Source organism: Phasianus colchicus, chromosome 3 (assembly GCF_987193195.1).
Source record: "Phasianus colchicus chromosome 3, bPhaCol1.hap1.1, whole genome shotgun sequence".
NCBI classification, from domain to species: domain Eukaryota; kingdom Metazoa; phylum Chordata; class Aves; order Galliformes; family Phasianidae; genus Phasianus; species Phasianus colchicus.
In genome coordinates, this window is record NC_143438.1 from 5,486,345 (window position 1) to 5,505,453 (window position 19,109).

The following is a 19,109-nucleotide window of genomic DNA, read 5'->3' on the forward strand; positions in this document are numbered from 1 at the left end:
AAAAACATACTTATTTCATCAATTTTTTGTGTCAGTCAGAATTCAAACGTAGAAGTACCAAGGCTCAGAGGCCTTTGTGATTACACAGAAGGAGATCTTGAGATAAAGACTGCTTAGTTTTCAGAAGTTTAGAGGACTGTAGAAAGCTAAGCGAGGTCAAAGATGAAATTCAAGTTGAGTCAATGTGAATTTTTGCAGCAAGGATGTGATAATTCAAAATCATTGCCATTATGAGCCAGATTTTTTCCTTGGAGCAATATTAGACATACTAACAGAATGTACCGTCTGCTGCATGAGAAAACTTACTTGCCTATTTCAGTGCGTTTTTCTCTGCCCTCTTCTCATCATAAAATCCACACGTCTATTTCCACAGGACAATGTTTTCTCAACACTTTTAGAGAAAAATGTGAATTTCTGAAATGAAGAGCAGAGCTACAGAAGTATTTTTTTGCCTGCTATGTTTCTGGGAGGATTATACTCTCTCCTGATATTTCAAAATGAATAAGACAAAAAGGATACTTTTAAAGCCAGCATTTTATGCATTAAAAATGGTTCCATAACTAATGATGACTTGGAGACAAGTGCTACTTTTGACTTTTCCTGAACAGATAGCTTTTTTTTTTTTTTTTTTTTTTTTTTTTTTTTTTTTTTCATTCTCTTCTAAATTTAAGCCTTTGCTGTAGGGCATTTGAGATTGGATGGGGAAAAATAAATTGTGAGGTTCTTTGCCATTATTGTAAAATGAAATCTTGAAGAGCTTTATGGGGTCTACCAGCAGCTGTTAATGAGGCTTTATTAACCTCGGACAATATAGCATGAAATATTATGGTACAAATAAATGTAGTTTCAGGGCCAAGCTGATAGCTAATAAATGGCATGATACAGGGACTATATGCCTAGAGGGTTATGACATAGAACCTTTCCCCTCCAAGTCACTATTTTAAATTCACCATGGGTTGGCAGTGACTGATAGCCATTATTATCTGGTGGCTCTTAAATAGTCCGTGTGAAATAAATTGGAGGTCTTGGCTCATTACCTTAGGGAGAGAGGTCTGTGCTCCATCTGACAGTACTTGTCACCTAAGTTCAAGGCTCAGCTTAGGATCTACTCTTTGAATGGACGTGGTCACTGAACGGCTCTTTTTACCTCGCTCAGGGCTCTAGAGCACTAGAGTTAAGACTATAGGTTCAGAGAGGCTCATTTTTTGGATAAGCAATAAGCTTTATTGTAGATCATTGCCAATAATATCCTCTAAGGCTTCTTTCCATAATCTGCTCAGGTAAATTAATACTGTATTTAATAGTTCTCTTGATACAAATAAATAAGATAACTTATGAAACTAGGTGTGACTATGGTGAATATAATGAAGAACGAGGTCCTTTGTAATTACTAAACTCAGTGATAAGTAATAATGATTTGTTAGTAAGTTTTTTCTTATTAAGTGGGGAAGAAAATAAGCAGTTTTTAAGTCTGTTTCTAACTTTTAAGCAGATTCTCATCATCTAGTCTAATTAAATGACAAGTTATTAGTTTTTAATAACCTGAAAATGAAATCACAGCTGTATAAACCATCGACTAATGATTTCTTCAACAATCCACCTTTCTCCTCCTCCCCCTCCACCAAGGGAATTATGAGGGCTGCTCCAAAAGTAACGCCTCCCATTTTATGATGTCAGCCCACAATGTCAGAAGCAGATGTTAGCGATATGGAAATAGAGATCAAACCTTCCTGCCAATATTCCATTACATTTGGTTGCAGTAGAGGGCAGCAGAGGGGCAGTTTGACCAAATGGCATCTAACACGGAAGTGTATCTGATGCAAAGTTGTGGAACTGAATTCCTCCATGCAGAAAAAATTGCACCCACTGACATTCCTCGATGTTTGCTGAACATTTATGGACACCAGACAGTGGATGTGAGCACAGTGAGGCAGTGGGTGGTGTATTTCAGATATGGTAACAGTGATGTTAAAGAGAAGCCATGTTCCAGACAGCCATCACATGACAAAATGGAAGAGTGTCTTAATCAGCTCATCCATATGAATCAGCTAACAGTAGGGACTATATTGAAAAACAGCATTTTGTAGCTGTGAATGTGCTCTATCAAATAGTGTTATTGCGGTCTTCATATCTGTTGTAGTTTCCATGGAAAGAAATAGGAGATGTTACTTTCAGAGTGACCTACATAAATGCAGACATTTTAAAGAAATCTAGTTTAATTTAAAAAGGAAGCAAACAGCAAGCTAGATAGCCAAATGGACTATAAAATCGAGAAATGAGAAATTGAGTGAAAATAGTACAAAAAAAAAGGAGTCTCTCCCCAAATACTGTGATTTTTTTTTTTTTTTTTTTTTTTTTTTTAATGTGACCACCTTTGTAATTTCATCTCCAGCTTTTGTTTCTGAGTATTCTGTTGGCCAAGGGAAGAATAAAGAGGAGTGGGATTGCCTACTTCTTTCTCTTGAAGTAAAATAACAAGAAACAGATTGAAGCTTTTATTTTTAAAAACTAACCTGAAATTTCATTAAGAATGAAGACTTAAATGGTAGATATAAAAATTTCCCAGATTTGACGCTGGAACCTCCTTTTTTCTTCTTTATAGTGAATAAAGATTCGTTAAAAATATAATGCAGAAGAAGATGAAGAAGGAGAGCCAGAGAGAGAAACAGATACAATGAATTGCTTGTGAAACTGATGTATACCACTCTGGGATCTGGAGGTATAAATAGCCCTATAAGTTGCCATGATACCAAACCCTACTGTTGGGACTAGGTCATAAAATTACTTTGTTGAGTATTGGCCTGTGGAGACATACAGCAATATGATGGCTGGATTTTTCCTGTGCTCTTGTTGTTATGCAAGTCTTGAATTATAATGGTGCTAAAAAGCACCAAGTTCTAGCTGATTTAAGGGTCGGTTACATTCTACAATACGAATGCTGTCCAGTTAATTTCAAAATAGGATAGCAGACGATTCCTAGATAAAAAATCAACCAAACAATGCCCTCGGTTCAAAATGAAAATATTCAAATCCCCCCAGATGCCTGGTCTTCCTCACTTGGATAAAACTTAAACTGCGTTTGCTTGCTTTCGTTTTTATTTCCAACCCCCCCTTGTTGAAATTAAGACTCTATACCTGAACAGCAGACATCAGCTGGGACTTAATTAGAGGAGTTTGGACTGGGAAATGACAGTCTCAATACTATTACGTTGCTGCGCCTCAGCCTTTGCTTCTGCTTCTGCTGCGAATGTAATTAATGCCTTGCACCTCGTCTTAATAGCGGCAGTAACTCTGGCACAGAGACATTATTGCTTCGTCGCCCAAGGAGAACACTCGTGCATTTCTGACGTTAGTGCCATCCGTCACACAGATTGGCCTTGTCTCAGTGAAGGGGCATTATACACTCAGTTAAGGCTGTTGTCTCCATATGTCTTGTGGGAAAGTGATCATTTTCCAGAAACATATTAGATGCGTGTGCTCTTTTTTTCAGTGCTCCGTTGCACTTTCTCTCTGCCCACATATTAACCAGTGTTATTCCCAGTTTCTACAGAGGCCATAGGGAATCTCTTGTTCTGTCGCACAGGCTGCATTTTCCTCATCTGGGACACAAAAGACAGAGTATTTGTTTCCTCATGTGGAGCAGCAGCAGCTGCAAAGCACCTGCCAAGCCACAGTAAATGGCATTGTGGCAAGATCTGGAATACTAATAAAAGAGCAGACTCTGGGAGCCACCTCAATCTTGCTGGCAGTAAATTAGCCATCAGGTCTGAGCCTTATTCCCTGATTCATCATTTACCAGAGGTGCAGAGAGTTCATGACTGTAAGCTGCTCTGATTCCCCCAGCCCAGCAGCAGCAGTTGACTCATGATACAGGACTTGCAGCAAAGAAACCCCAAATGAAGGGACTACTGACAGGCCTGGCATTTGTATACGTGGTATTCTTATGTTGTTGTTTTTTTTTTAACACACTGTTAAATGCAAGTTCATAAACTGTGCAGGAAATTACAGCATTTGTGTGCAAAGCTGTCAGAACATTGGTGCAGGACGTACGGGTGGTTTAACTGCTCTAGCCTGGTGATAAGTACAATACATGTGCCTAGGCAGAAACTGATTTAAGTTGATAGACAAACCGAGATATTGCTTCTCTAAGCCTCAGACGGGACAATTTTAAAATACTTTCCCACGTATTTCTTCACTGCTGCTGCACCAATAACTAGTCCTGAAAATACCTAGAAATTTCAGTAGAAATATATGTTCAACATGTGGAATTTTTTTAAAGAGTCTTATTTCTCTTGCTGAATATCTAAAGCGTTATTTTTCTCCTCTTACAGATGTATTTTCCATATTTTCACTTGAAATACCTGGAAAACGGGAACAGTATTTTAACTTTCTCATACGTTAATGTGATGTTATCCTTTTCTGCTCATTTTTCAGGCAGTTTCTGGTAGAATCGCATAAAAATATGACCTTTAGTTTCTCATCAGAGAAGCACTGATAAACATCTAGCACACTTGCTTCATATGCTACTTTATTGCCTAGGTGCTGCAGACTATTAGAAGTGCTACTCAAAGCAATTATTATCTTTCTCTTAAAGAAACATAGTGTAGCACCAACTTGTGTTGCTCTCAGTCGGACCATAAAGAACCTGAATTTTATTTTAGAGCTTGGTGTTTTTTTCTTCAGACTCAGTGCATGATGAAGAACCCCAAGGTGATATCTTCAATAAGTATGAAACCAAAGTTGTTCCTCCAAATCTCTTTGAACTAGAAATAAGTTGTGGCTCCCACAGGTCCACACCTCAATGACTGGCATGCCAGAGTGTGTATACAATCCACAGAGATGACATTTTCCCTGAACAATCAAATTTGGGACTTAGATACCCTCAGAAACCTTTACTTACCAGCCTCCAGAAGGTATTATGTTTGACTGAGGTGAGGGAGTATGTCTGTTTCTCTGTTAGTCTGTATTCACTTCACCACACAAATATAAACGAGGGTGAAAATAATCATATCAGTGTTCTTATATTGCAGAGAATCATAGAATGTCTTGAGTTGGAAGGGACCTGAAGGATCACCAAGTTCCAATACCCCTGCCACAGGTAGGGCTTCCACCTGCTAGATCAAGTACTAGACCAGATTGTCCTGGGCCCTATCTAACATGACCTTAAGCACCTCCAGGGATGGGGTATCCACAATCCCACTGGGCAACCCATTCCAGCACCTCACCACTCTCTCAGTAAAAAACTCTCCCTGGCATCCAATCTAAATCTCCTTTCCTTTAGTTTTAAACGATTCCTCCTTCTCCTATCGCTATCTACCTGTGTAAGAAGTTGATTTTCCTCATGTTTATAAACTCCCTTTAAATATTGGAAAGATGCAATGAGGTTTCCTTTTCTCTTTTCCAGGTTGAACAAGCCCATTTCCTTCAGCCTGTCTTCACAGGAGAGGTGCTCCAGTTCTTGGATCACCTCTGTGGCCTTCCTCTGGACCCCCTCGTGAAGCTTCACCTCCTTCCTGTGTTGGGGACTCCAGACTTGGACACAAAATATTTAAATGTTTCTACTTCTTATTCTTTTTAAAAATTGCTTGATATACTCGTGATGATGATTAGTAGGTAGAGTTTATTTACATATTCTGTATAGTCTATCCTCTGAGTGATTTTAACTGTACAGGGACTAAACCAACCTGAAAAATTGATTTTGAGATGGAAGAGACGAAAGGGATTGTAAGTCAGTCTGCTGTGATCTCTGATCAAAACAGAATCTTGCTGAGTGACTTCAAAGAACAACTGGGCAAGGCAGGGGCCTTGATAACTGAGCTTTCCAAAACAATCCAGCCAATCCAGTCTCTTCTACTTCATTATTAATTTTCCAAGAGTACTTACTCAAGTGTTTTTCTTGATATAATCACTCAATTACATTCATCCTACCGTTAGGACTGGCTCAAAGCAAATTGTCAGAAAATGGCTAAATTATTACCTTTCATGTCTGTCAATATTTGGTTGAAAATATACGCTGTTTGTGCTTTAGCATAGCCCAGGGAAGCACAAGGATTGTTCTAAGCTGAAGCACATTTTAGAGGCCCTGTCAGGACTGCTCTCACTGATGAATGTTGTTCCAATTGGGCTTTTTATTGGCTACTTTGGTACCTTATCAAAGCACTTGCTTGTTAGGATTGCTACCAGGTTGCTGATTACCTGAAATAGCCTCTATTGCTAACAAGCCAGTCTTTTACTTTGGGTGAAAATATCTAAATCTTAAATTACCATGAACTTAAATTGGAATGAACATAATGGTTGTTGCTACTTCCTATTCATAACTTATATTCCTTTGAGGTATTATTCTCTTTGTGATACAGGACTAAGAATCACAAAGTTTGGTGCATTGTCAGATGTCTAACATATGAACACTGAATTTCCAGCTTGTTCTTCTGCAACTTGTGTATTGAAAGTAAGGCATATCTGCACCAGAATTTGCTGAATCAAATACTCTCAAACTGCAAAATTATCCTTTAAATGAAAGGCATGCTGCCTTTTCTAACCAGGCATCTCCAATCCATTTTTGTTTAAATCTCACATCAATGCAGATTAACAAAATTAGCAGTTCTACAGTCTCACAAGTCATTGTGAAACTTTCTCAGATTTCAAATATTCGGGCACTGCAATGGTAACATTACTTACAGTTGTATGTTGGCCACACTATTACTACAGAACTAAACTGTTTTTGAAGTGACTGACCATAAAGTATTAACTTAGACTTTTTGAACTGTAAATTAAGCAGATACCCATCTGGGCATTCTTTGTGCTGATGGAGCAATTTGTTACAAAGTGGAAGAAGGTGTAGTCATTAGTTAATAAGATTTCAAATGTTATTGTGTCACTGCTCAGCTCTTCACCTTGGAAGAAGGACAGATTTTGTGCTAAATGAGAATAGAAGTACTGTATCCATTTCTATTAAACATTACCTTCACATGAGACAAAACTGTTCTGTCAGACAGCAAGAAGAGAGCTGTTGGAAAACCTACAGATTAAATGCAGGAAGTAACATAGGCAGCAACATGGTAGGTTCCACTCAGCACTACAGAGTTTGTGCAATGCTTCCAGTATGGAGAAGAATGTAGCTCTGAGATATCACTGTAATTTGGACATCCTTCTTCAGCTGCTGCACCAAAAGAGTGGAAGTACAGCTCCCTCTGCAGCCCAGCATCTTTTCTTCTGAAACCAATGGGGTCACAAAAAAGGATGCTTTCAGCTTCTGATGACTTTGTCATTGGAAGAGATTGCATCCAAGTCCTTCTTGCCACTGGGGATTTTTTTTTTTTTTTTTGTCAGTAATAGACTTGGGGGTTGACATCCCTGCTCTCAGTGCATTTGGGATTCTGATCTCAGCTGAGTGATTTTTTTCCGTTTCGGTAAGTGTGTCAAGCCAAAGCTGGCTCTGTGCCTGCTGCTTATTGGAGATCTTCCCAGGCAACCTCATGTTTTTCACAGAGGATTGTATTTGTTGATTTGAAATATATGTATAAAGATAACTTACGTTTCTCCTCTATCTCCTGTCTTCCTTCACTTTCACATTGTACCCTCTGGCCATCCATTGATTTTTCAGGGTCCGCATGCTAACTAAAATAACACAGAGAAGATCCCTCTCTCTTTACTTTTTATTGAAATGACAGGGTGTTTCGTTACCTCTGGGTACTTTCTAGCTGCATTCCATTCCTTTAAATTGTGCAGTTTTCTCCCCTCATATTGAAAGCTTGTTTGTTTTATTTATTTTTTTCCAGGAGAAGAGGGTCTCAGAAGGTGAAGGTTGAAGACAGGCATTTAGAATTTGGAAACTCAGCCCCTGGTACAGCACTACAGAGAATACAACTGGACAGAATAACCAGGGAGAAGCATGTGGATGTAAAATAGGGAATGTTACTTTGACTTTTTGTTTTGGTATGTTTCATCAAGCAATCTACTATATTCCCAAACTTGCATGTGTACCAGAATTTTCTTGACTATTAATTCTTGGATTTTAAAGATCTGCTTGTACATGATAAGATACATATATACTTAAAGTACATTAGATAAACCATATTAGAGATCTCCAAAGTCACATATTTGAAGTAAAAGGAACCTAATTTAATTTTGCTTAATTCATTTGTGGAGAAAATTAAACAAACTCAGGTCACATTTGTTCTGGGCTTTTAATGTGGTTCAACTAATCCACTTAAAAGAATAATTCAGATGAATCTTCCTGAGTGTTCCATGTGGATGAGCCATGATGCGCAGCGCCATGCTGTCAAGTTATCTTCCTTCAGGAGGCTGAACCATACAGTTATGATAATGAACAACAAGTGACTACGTAGAGAAAAAAGATGAGTTAATCAGCAGTAGGAGCGGTTGCAAATCACAATCAGATGAAACAGGAAGTGTTGTTGAGAATGAACATGTTGCTGGGCAAATCTCCTATGCTATGGCCTTTCTCACAACTTAGCAAGACCTTGCCTCTTGATCTTTGACAATTTTGCTTGCTGGAGTGTGGCTAAGCTAAGCAAGAGACAATAAAGGAAGTAAGGATTTGGTGGCAGATGCTGGAATCTTTATTGTGATCAGGAAAAACTACTTTGTGCAGGAGATGTAGTTAAAATTCAGACTGATCCAGAGTCTGGTTATGGGAGTAGCACTGTGTCAGAGGAAGAAAATAGCTTGCTGAGTTCTTAACAGAGCATTTCAGACATCTCCACTCCCCTTCATCCTCCTAGGTTGGGTGTGAGGAAAACCTCAGCAGCACAGCTTTTTTGAAACACAGTTTTGTGTTTCAGCTAAATACGTTGAGAATGTATATCCTGATTGTGGATTATAGTTTATAGGTTATGTTTTGATGTTCATTAGCAGAGGAAATGGAAAATAATACTTTGAAATTTTGGTTCAGTTCTGATTTTACTCCTTCCCTAAAGTACTGTCTTACTAATTAGTCCAACATTTTTAGTGCTTAACTCTGATCTGGAATGCAAGCACTCTTAAAAGAGGCATCTGTCATTTTGTGAGAAGCTATCAATACAGCCTACAGAGAACCATGATATTCACAATCAGGGAACTATGATATTCATGTTGTTGACTTCCTCATATTTCTGCTAAGTTTTCCACTGACCTGACATTTGAGGTACCCTGGGAGGTAAAGAAAAGGATCATCAGAAATTCAACAGAAGTACATACTGTTGTTTTTCTTTTAGAGCTCATCCTATTCTCACAAAGGACAAAAAATGTAGGATTAGAAAGTTTGTCAAACCTGTTATGGCACCATCGTTGGAAGTTGCCTGGTGGGAGAGCCTGGGGTATGGGTGATATATCTGACTGTGGGATTTTTTGATAAAGATCAACAGAAGTCCATTTCTTAGAGTAGATATCTATTTGCCTAATTCTGTTTTCTAGATTGAAACGGCTTTTACTGTGCACAGTTTTTCTGAGCGAATGTAGAAGTCCACTTCCGAGTATCTCAGAGGAACAAATAAAAATGGAAGGGAAAGAGTTAAGCCTGCTGCCAAATACTGCGCAGCTGTGGGTGCATCTCCGTATCTGGGTAATAAGCAGAGTATGCTTTCCCTTGGAGCCATGTATGACAAAATAAGAAGACAAGACAAAGCTACATGCATGTGTAATGCTAAAAATATCAGCTAAGTTTCCTCAGGCTTTAGGTCAGTTGTTCTATGACAGCTATAAGGAAATATCTCCCCTCTGCCTTCTCGTTTCTCCCTTCTCCTTGTGCTCTGTGTAGATGGGCTCTTACACAGAACAGTGTGATGCTATACTTAGTGGTTATTAATCAAAAACAATTGCCTTTCTGAAAACAGGTAAACTATTTTCAGTAAAGAATCCACACACACAGTAAGAAATTATATAGACCATCCTCCATAACAGCAAAAACAGTAACAAAGGAATGAAATGATGAATGGAGGAGTTAGAATGTCCCCCTCTTTGATGCTAACACATTTTTGTTTTTCCAAACAATTGGAATAAATTCAAAGAAAGAAAGACCTCAAGAATTAGGCTAATAGCATTAGCCACTCTCCCACCCCTTGCTTTTTACATTTTCTCCATACAACAAAAATCTCTTTTCTTCCCACTGGAACAAATAGCTGCACTTTTTTCTACAGCCTGTATATGGTGAATTAAAGCAGACTTAACGAGAGTGGCTGCCAAAAACATGGGCATTTACAAAGGATAATTATTGCTTAGGTTATGAATATCAACTTTCTATTGACTTGAAAAAATTACATCTTACAAAGATATCATAAGCATTGTCATTCACAATGAAGCATGACAGAACAGATTTTACTTTCAGCTGCCTGTAGAATCAAATCATGTGAGCTATTGTTTCTTCACAGGGAAATGTGAAATTGGAAGTTAGAAGAGAGCAGATTTCTATTCAATCATTCTCCTTCCCAGAATGTATTGGAACACTAGCATGGAGAACTGCAATATAGGGTTGAGAGTTGAGAAATGTAAAGTTCTCTGCATGCTGTAGGAATTTACAATTTCCCAAACAGTGTTATAGAATCCTAGATGGGCTTAATTTGGAGGATCTTTAGGATCTTTAGGATCATCCACTTCTAGTTGCACTGCCATGTATAGGGTTGCAACCCCCTAGATCAAGCTGCTCAGGATCTCTTCCAGCCTGGCCTTGAATTTCAGGATGAAGCATCCACTACTTCTCTGGGCAACCACTGCCAGTGCTTCACCGCCCTCTGAGTGAAGAATTTTTTCCTAATACCTCACCTAAATCTCCCCTGTTTTAGTTTAAAGCCATTTCTTCTTCTCCTATTATTATCAAACAGTGTAAAAAGTTAATTCCTCTCCTGCTTGTAAGCTCCCTTCAAATACTGGAAGGCTGCAATGAGGTCTCCTTGGAGCCTTCTCTTTTCCAGTCTGAACATGCCCATCTCCCTCAGCATGTCTCCAGCCTTTTGGCCGTGTTCATGACCTACCTCTGGACCCACCCCAGCAGTTCCACGTGTTTTATGTACTAGGGGCCCAAGATCCAGACAAAGTACTTCAGCTGGGTCCTTATGAGGGCAGAGCAGAGGGGGACATCATTTCCCTCTCTTTACTGACCACCCCTCTTTTGATGAAGCCCAGGATGTAGTTGGCTGCAAGGGTACACTGCTGGCTCATGTCTGGCTTTTCATTGATCAGAACCCCCAAATCCTCATCATGGCAGCTTTCAATGAGTTGTTCTTCCAGTCTTGTTGAATCTCACTAGGTTCCCATGGTCCCACTTCTGAAGCTTGTCCAGGTCTCCCTGGATGGCATCTCTTCCTTCTATTGTACCATCTACACCTCTCAGCTTGTTTTTTTTTCTTTGTACGTTTCATCACTGAGGGAAAAAATAGTTACTGAGTTGCTGGAATTCTTAAGTATGTGAAAAACAGCATAAATTACCTGCTTGAAAAATATCAGTGAGACAAGGCAATTATAGGGAGTTAAAGTGTCTACTCTGATAAATTAATGTTGAACAATTTCAGAGGGGAATTGGTTATCTAAATCTGTTCTCAACTATATACATAAATCTAGAATGCTTCAGTAACATCAGTGGTATTAATTCACACTAAGAATGCCACTTTCCAGTGCAAGATTAAGGACAACAGCAACTGAACCCACAGGAAATGTCCTGTCTAACAGGCTGTAACTTTGGTCTTTGATTGGTTGATAATAGATATATTGAAGCTCTAAAAACAGGTGTTTTTTTTCTACTAAGGTGGGCATTTTCAATTGTAGAAGAAATGAGGTCAAGTCAAAGAAAACAAACTGCATCAAAAATTGTGGGGTTTCTTGAATAAGGAAGGCAAAGTGTGTATTTAGAACACCCTTAAATGCAAGATTTGGAAGGAATTAACAGGAGGATGTTTTGTTTCTACAAGATTTATATCTGGACTTTTAGCTACTGTAAATAAGTGAACCTCGGTTGGAATAAGTGTGTGTGGAGTTATGCTGATGTACAGCAGCTGATGATCTGACCCAATACATCACAGTGACCTAGCTAAGTGTTAAACTTCCCATTACTGAATATCAACATTAAAGGGCTAGCTAACTCTACCATAAAAATCATATCCTGGAAAAAAGTTGAAAGGAAAAATCTCTCCATGAGCCATTTCCTTCTGCCCTTTGGGAACTATTTTGCTACTTGTATCCCAAAAGTCTTCCAAAGAAGGAAAATACCCCACTAACCTAACATTTTTATTACACGGAAAAAAAGAAACACCTTGGTCTTTCTTCTCCCATTTCCTTAGAAAACGCACGTGCACAAAATCACTCTGGGTTGAGCTTCTTTTCAAAAAGGCTATGTGAGTGCTACCAGCATTTAGCAGTACCAGAGGAGAATTTTAAATTGCAGTCCTTATGATAATAAAAAGTGTGATGCACATGTACGTATCTGAAGTTGGTCTCCTGACATGTTTTTGCAGTATCTCATTTAATCTTCTTCTCCTTTCTCAGGGAGGGGGGTTTAATCCCCTGCTGTGTAAATACTTAGGGTCTGATGTAATTTGGGAAGTCTTATGCCTAATGTGCGTTGGATAAACAAGGTTGCTGAGTGTAGCAGCCAACCTGGGAGTGTTTAGTTTTGCATCTGTGCTTTAGGTTTTTGTTCCAGAATGTAATGCTAAAATCAGTGCTACACCATCCAAGGTAGCTTGGAAAGCAAACCAAATCATTGTCTTCTGCTTATAGTCTTTCATCACCTCCTTTTAGAACTGTGAGCAGCAATGAAAGAAGTAAACCATTTCCTCAGAAATACAATAACGTGGAGAAAACTTGATGTAACTAATGGCTCTTATTTTCTTCCGTCATTTTACTTTTTATTATTTACCTTTTTGATTTGTCACCATCTGCTGTAAGTGTATTAGAGCATGAACAAGTGACTTAAATTTGTCTGATTTTTGACTTGCAGTATTTCAGTGCTAAATGCATTATAAGGATGAATACTGAATTAAAAGGAAAATATATTTCAGAATGTTCAAGCCTCAGCAGTTCACCTATTTGCTTATTGATGTTTTAACGTTTTTAAGAAGTGAAAAATTGTACTAAATTTTATGGAACACGGTTAAAATACAGTTTTGGATATAGAAATGTTGAAATGTATAAATTTTTGGCCCACCTATTATGTATTTTGTCTATGTATTTTTCTGATATGCAGGAACGAGATCAAGTTTTGAAGCATGCATTACAGTAGTCAGGTAGAATTATATGATCTGCCAACTGGTGTGATAAAAGGTGACATCTCTTTACATTCTTTAGTAGCAATCTATGGAGTCAGGAAGGTCTTTTGGGTGAGAATGTTATTTAGAAACAATCCAAATTCACTAATAAGGACTATAGCTTTGTAACAACGTTGGTAATACTTATGGTTACTTTAATCCTTTCTTCAAAGAGCTTTGTAATTGCTGGCTATATAGTTCCCATTACAGTCCTGGTAATTCTTATTCCTGTTTTACAGATGGCAGCAATGAAACATTGCCAAAAAATACATCCCATTTTTGGACCCTCAAAGCAGGGGTCTGTGTTTGCTCCAATGTGGGAATAGAGCTGAATTTTGGAGAGGGAAATTTCATGCCAGGAATATAACTGCTCAAGTTAGCCTTTGAATAAGAAAATTTTTTAATCAGAAAAAAACAATCCTTATTATTAACAATAATAAAATCTACAGTATTTTTAAAATATGCATTAGTACTGAAAATGTATGGATTTTAATTTGCTGGATTTTGGTAAATGGAAACATTTTTGTAGGTGTTGCATCTCCCCTTCCTTCCTTCCTGCTCTGTCTCACTTTGTTTCTTTCCTCCCCTTGTTTAAACAGTTCAATGAAAAATAGGTCTTTAAAAGCCATAGAAACCAGAGCACTGTTAAGAGTTCTGATTATTATTGTAAGGTTTTTGTCTGAGACTCATAAAGGATGATACTGTTCGTTCCCAGCAGTGAACTGCTTATTTCTAAGAAAAGTAAAAATAGTTTTAGATCATCCTGCTGCTTTATACACAGCAGTAATGAAGATTGTTCTAATATTGATAGTTCCCATTGCTATGCACCACCACAACCGTTACTCAGAAATTATATGGGCTTTCATCTACAACTTTTCTCAATTGTTATTAGTCCCAGTTGCTCCTCAGTGACTCTTCAACGTGTAAAATCAGCACTTAGGTCTTTGCAGAAGCAGGCTCTTAACATGTAACTGCATATGACAGCCTTAGCCTGGCCTCCTGAAGAAAAACAAACCGTTCGTAAGCACAGAGCTCATTAATATTTTCTCGAGTCTTTTCACCCTGGTTCATTCACTGTCACTAATATGTTGTGATTGTGGTAACGTTTCAAGACTGTGCATATTTTTATTTTGTCTGAATGACTCCATGGGGTCCTGGTTATTTTATATTACTTTGACCATCACAAAACAGAATCAGACTCAGATAAAATGATGTAAATGCAAATGTCAATAAAATAAACTATTTTTGCAGATGTTCTTCATCTGGATTGAATTTGATTGTAGAAGCTAGCCCCCATGCATAATGACCCAGAGATAAAGGATAAAAGTGTTCTTGGAGCAAAGAAAACACATTCTGAATCTTTACTGTAAATTATGCACTATACAAAATTAGTCCAGATTGTTCAAACCCTTGGACAGTTACAATGTTATTCTACTCATCATGCTGAGTACTGTGTAATTATCATGGTTAGCAGCAGTTTGCTTGCTCTCAGCCCTGAAGGGAGATGCAAGCTTTACTGAACAAAAATAAATGCAGATGTGGGGCCTTATTTTGTTTTCTGACTCAGCAACTGAAAATATCCACAAAATGTGGAGGTTTTTTTTTTTTTCTACTTATTTAGTTGATATAGCATGAACAAAAACACTGCTATTGATCAAATGTGCACTGTTCTATGCATAATGGATAGCGTGGTTAGTTGGTTGATTAAGGAATTTGCTGGGTTGCAAACCCAAGCTTCATTTGTTTAAAAAAGAAAAATAATCAGTGAGATTTTTTTTCTAAAGCAGGAAGACCCACTTATTAATAACCATTCCTTTTCTTCATTGGAGAAAAGCTTTCTTGTTTACAGTCTCACCTTCCTCCTAACAAGTCAGTGACAGCTTTCTTTAAACAGTTAATGACACGTGAAACATACTACACTTGTAAATCCATTTGTTCTGTGAAGTTATTTTCACCAATTCATAGGGATGATCAGTCTTCCTGATGAGAAGCTTTCCAACAAAATTAAATTCCAGGCACTGGTTTGACTTCAATGTATAAATTCTGAACCTCGGAAATTTTGATGTAAGTGCTGAAAGGCTTTAACTGAAAGTCAGATTGTTCTTCAAATTTTGGGTGTGCTTACCTTCCATTGTACATGAAATCTTGGAGCAACTGACACCAGAAATTGGTAATAGAAGACAACACTGGCTTGATGGGTCATGGAACACTACTGTGATTCCACTTGGCATCAAGTAGTTTTGACCAGAAGATAATATTCATATACTATTTATGGTTTTATCCTAAGTTCTATCTAATAAAATTTATCTATCTACATTGTGCCCACAAACATGCAATCAGAACATTAAGGAACAGTCTTTACATCTGTTCTTCTGCTTGGTAGTCCTGTTAGCTATTTTAATGTCTTTCTGTCCCCAGAGACAGGTGATCCCTGAGATGGGAACTACTCAGGAGCTCAGATCTGCATTTGAGAAGCAATGTCTCCTGTGAGACACCCCAGCTTAGCCACTGCCATAGCTAGGATGTGGAAGACGAAGGCTCACACCTTTGGTTGAATGGTGGCGGCCACAGGACTTAGAAAATAAGATTAGTTGCAGTGTTTTCTCTCCTTATCTTTGCATGGTACAGCATGTCTATCGAAGGAACTCATGCAATGTGCTCTGAAACTGCCTCTTACTAATCCTCAAAGTTAGTACTGGAACCGTTGGTTCTCAGCAATTACATTGGTGTGATACTTCTGGGAAGTGTTTTCTTCTCATGAATGCCCTCACAGTTTTGTTTGTGCTCTAGCACATACCCATCTTGCCTGTCTTTATATGTTTCTTTTTGGTAGCTCCTGTCACCCTCTCCATGTCCTTTTTCATGACAGCCTCACTAGTGCCAGGCATCTGATGTCTTTCCTTACTTCCACATCCATCTCCCTGATTTCTTGTGCAATAGCAGTTTTTATTCAAGAGAAATGGTGTATTCCAAAGACCAACAGCTCTAGTAAATACCTTCCCTTCTCTCTCAGGATGTGAAGAAAAAGGAAAGTTCCCTTTTTATTTCTGTGGATTCAAATCAAGTTCTTAATTCCCTTTATTTTTAATATTATCTGTAAATAGGATTGCAGCATTCAGTTGTGTAAGTTTGTTAGTTGGGGTAGTTGGATTAATCTTGGCAGTTCTTCCATGTGCCAGAAGTACTGAGAGTCAGAACTGGAACTTACGGTTCACTTCTATATCACAGTGGGATTAAAACTGTTAGGATAACTTCTGTAATGATTCCTAAGTGAGCTTTGTGCACTTTGTAACTACTAAACAGTACATAATGTGCACTGAGATATAGACTCTTGGTGCTCATTGGAGTTCCAGAAAAAAAAAAAACCTAAAAAACTTCTCTTGCCTTTGCTATATCCTTGCACAAAGCCAGTGAATGAAGTTCGCTTTCATTCCCTCCTCTCAACTGCTCCTTTCATTTTTTTTTTTCTAACTAAGCCAATACATTTCTTATCTTAAAGTTTTTTGTTTGCTTTTACGGTATCATAGTTTTTAATTTCCAAAATGACTGAAGTGCAGGGTGGTTTTCTCAGGAATGTGTATTATTTCAGTGAAATTTCATCTTCCAAAAGAACAAATACATTTTCTAGAGGGAAAAAAAAAAAAAAGAATTGTTAATTTGTACCTTGGTTATATATTCACTGTATCCTTGCTTAGAATGGAGCATTCTATGCTCCAAATGAGTTTATTTCTCAAAAACTAAAACAAAAACAACGAAAAAAAGGCTTATGTTTCTGTGTATCAAGGCTGCTCCGACAGTAATGCCAACTGTTTTACTGTCTTTATGCATAACATTTAATTCCCTTGATCAAAGCTGAAATTTACTTTAAAATAATTTTAGGCCTGCTATTTTATGTCAGAGGCAGATATTGGTGGTGTGGCAGTGGAGATAGAACCTTCCTGCTTGTGTCCCCTTACATTTTACTGCTGTGCAGCAGAAGGGCAGTCTGACAAAATGGCATCTGACATGGAAGTCCATGTGGAGTAGAATTCTTCCAAAAATAAGTAGGAGGAAATAAATAGGAGGCATTACATTCATAGTGACCTACCTATATGTATATTTTAGGAGGGAATGGGCTGAATACACACCACCACACACATTGAGTGGCTGTTGTATAAGATGTTGACTTCAGAGCGTTGCAATTAATCACATAAACACCTCTCAGAATTCGTCAGAAAAAAAAAAAAAAAAAAAAGGTCATAAGTGAGTAACTGTATTGTGAGGCTTTGTAGGTGCTGTGAACACAATCAGTCATAAATGCCACTCATCAAGCCCATTCAAACTAAGCTAGCAGAAAACTACTTTAAGGTTCCTTTTTCTGGGCAAGGGCCTTGAAGTAGAACTCAGAAACAAGACAGTAGCCATGATGTGGGAGAAGCCAGCCTCATATAAAATCATGAGGAGCTTAGAGGGGAGCTGTTGCACCTGTGAGGACCCTAAAGTAGACTAAGTCAGTAGATGGTGCTTGCAGCTAGGGAAGCAAAACAGCTTCTGTTTGTAGGCTGGGAGGTTTTTTATCCATGAGTGCCAAGGGTCCTGTAGTCAGCCCCTTTTATGTTCAGGGCCCAGCTGGCACACTCTGTGAGGAGTGTTTTTCTCTCTCTGCTTTGGCAAAAATTACTCATTCAATTAAAAGGGAGAGAGGTGGAGGGTGCCTTGCACACATGGGGAAGATTTCCCCTGGGCTCTTAGTGCCTACTGATCACAATAACAGTCCATAGTTGAGTGGCACCTTGGACTGCAGAGAAAATACACAACATCTTGGCTGCTGCTGAGCTTGGAGCACTTGTTCACCTTTTTCAGGCCATGATTGCTTTGCTGAGGAGTATACACTACAGCAGAATGTCCTGACAGATAGAACGTGAAATTGCACTCCCTGGTGCATATATTTTTTCTTTAGATGAATGGCCAGTTGGTTGCACTCCATATGGATATGGAGGAATTCTGTGAAAGGTTTAGCTCAGCCTAAGCAACCGTAGCTATGTAATCATGCGGGTGGCTGGAGAACTGACCAAGCTCCACAGTTTTTTTCCATCTCCAAAACCAGAAATCTGGAAATGGAGCAACCAGCACATTTCAGCTTTTCTGCCCAAACATTGTAGGTTATCAAGTGGAGTCCAGTCCACCTATCACCAGTGAAGCTTAGCACTGGATTGCTGTCCCGAAAGTCGCTGTTAATTTTTCTCTTGCCCTCTTACAAGCCTCTTTGGCAGCCTTGTCCACATTTTGCCTTTTGAGATTTGCCCAGAGTATTCCATGAAGACTCTGGTGCTGATGAGCAAGCATGTGTTCTTATATATCCGAGCTGTCTTACAGCATTCAAGATCCTAACTGTCAAACTTGCAAAGCTGCTTGTATTTGGGCCACAGTACAGTTTTGAGGTCCTTCCACCAGTTAGTAGGCTTCTTCTCAGAAGTTCACCTGGAATTAAATGAGCTCCTTAAGTAACAAGTTTCTAAATCCTGAAATCTAGTCTATAGCCACACTGCGGGTTTTCTTTACTAACGCTACTTTAAAATGGATCTTGTACTGAAACAGTGAAGAGCTGACTTTTGAACATCTGTTATAGCTAAGTAAATATTATTGATGAATAAGTAATTCTTCAAAGACTTGTCAGTGCTTATTCTTAGTACTTTTATCAGTCTTCTGTATATTTGTTTTTCTTTCCTTCCTCTTGTAAGAAGGAAATGGTTTCCTTCCCTGACCTGTGGATAAGAGAAGAGCTCTAAGGAGTCACATTAGTCACTTGCACCCTGCATTGCACGAACAAGAACTTCTCTGTGGCCCACATCTTTCCTCAGATTATTTTTGTTTGTTTTCCATGGGATACTCTGC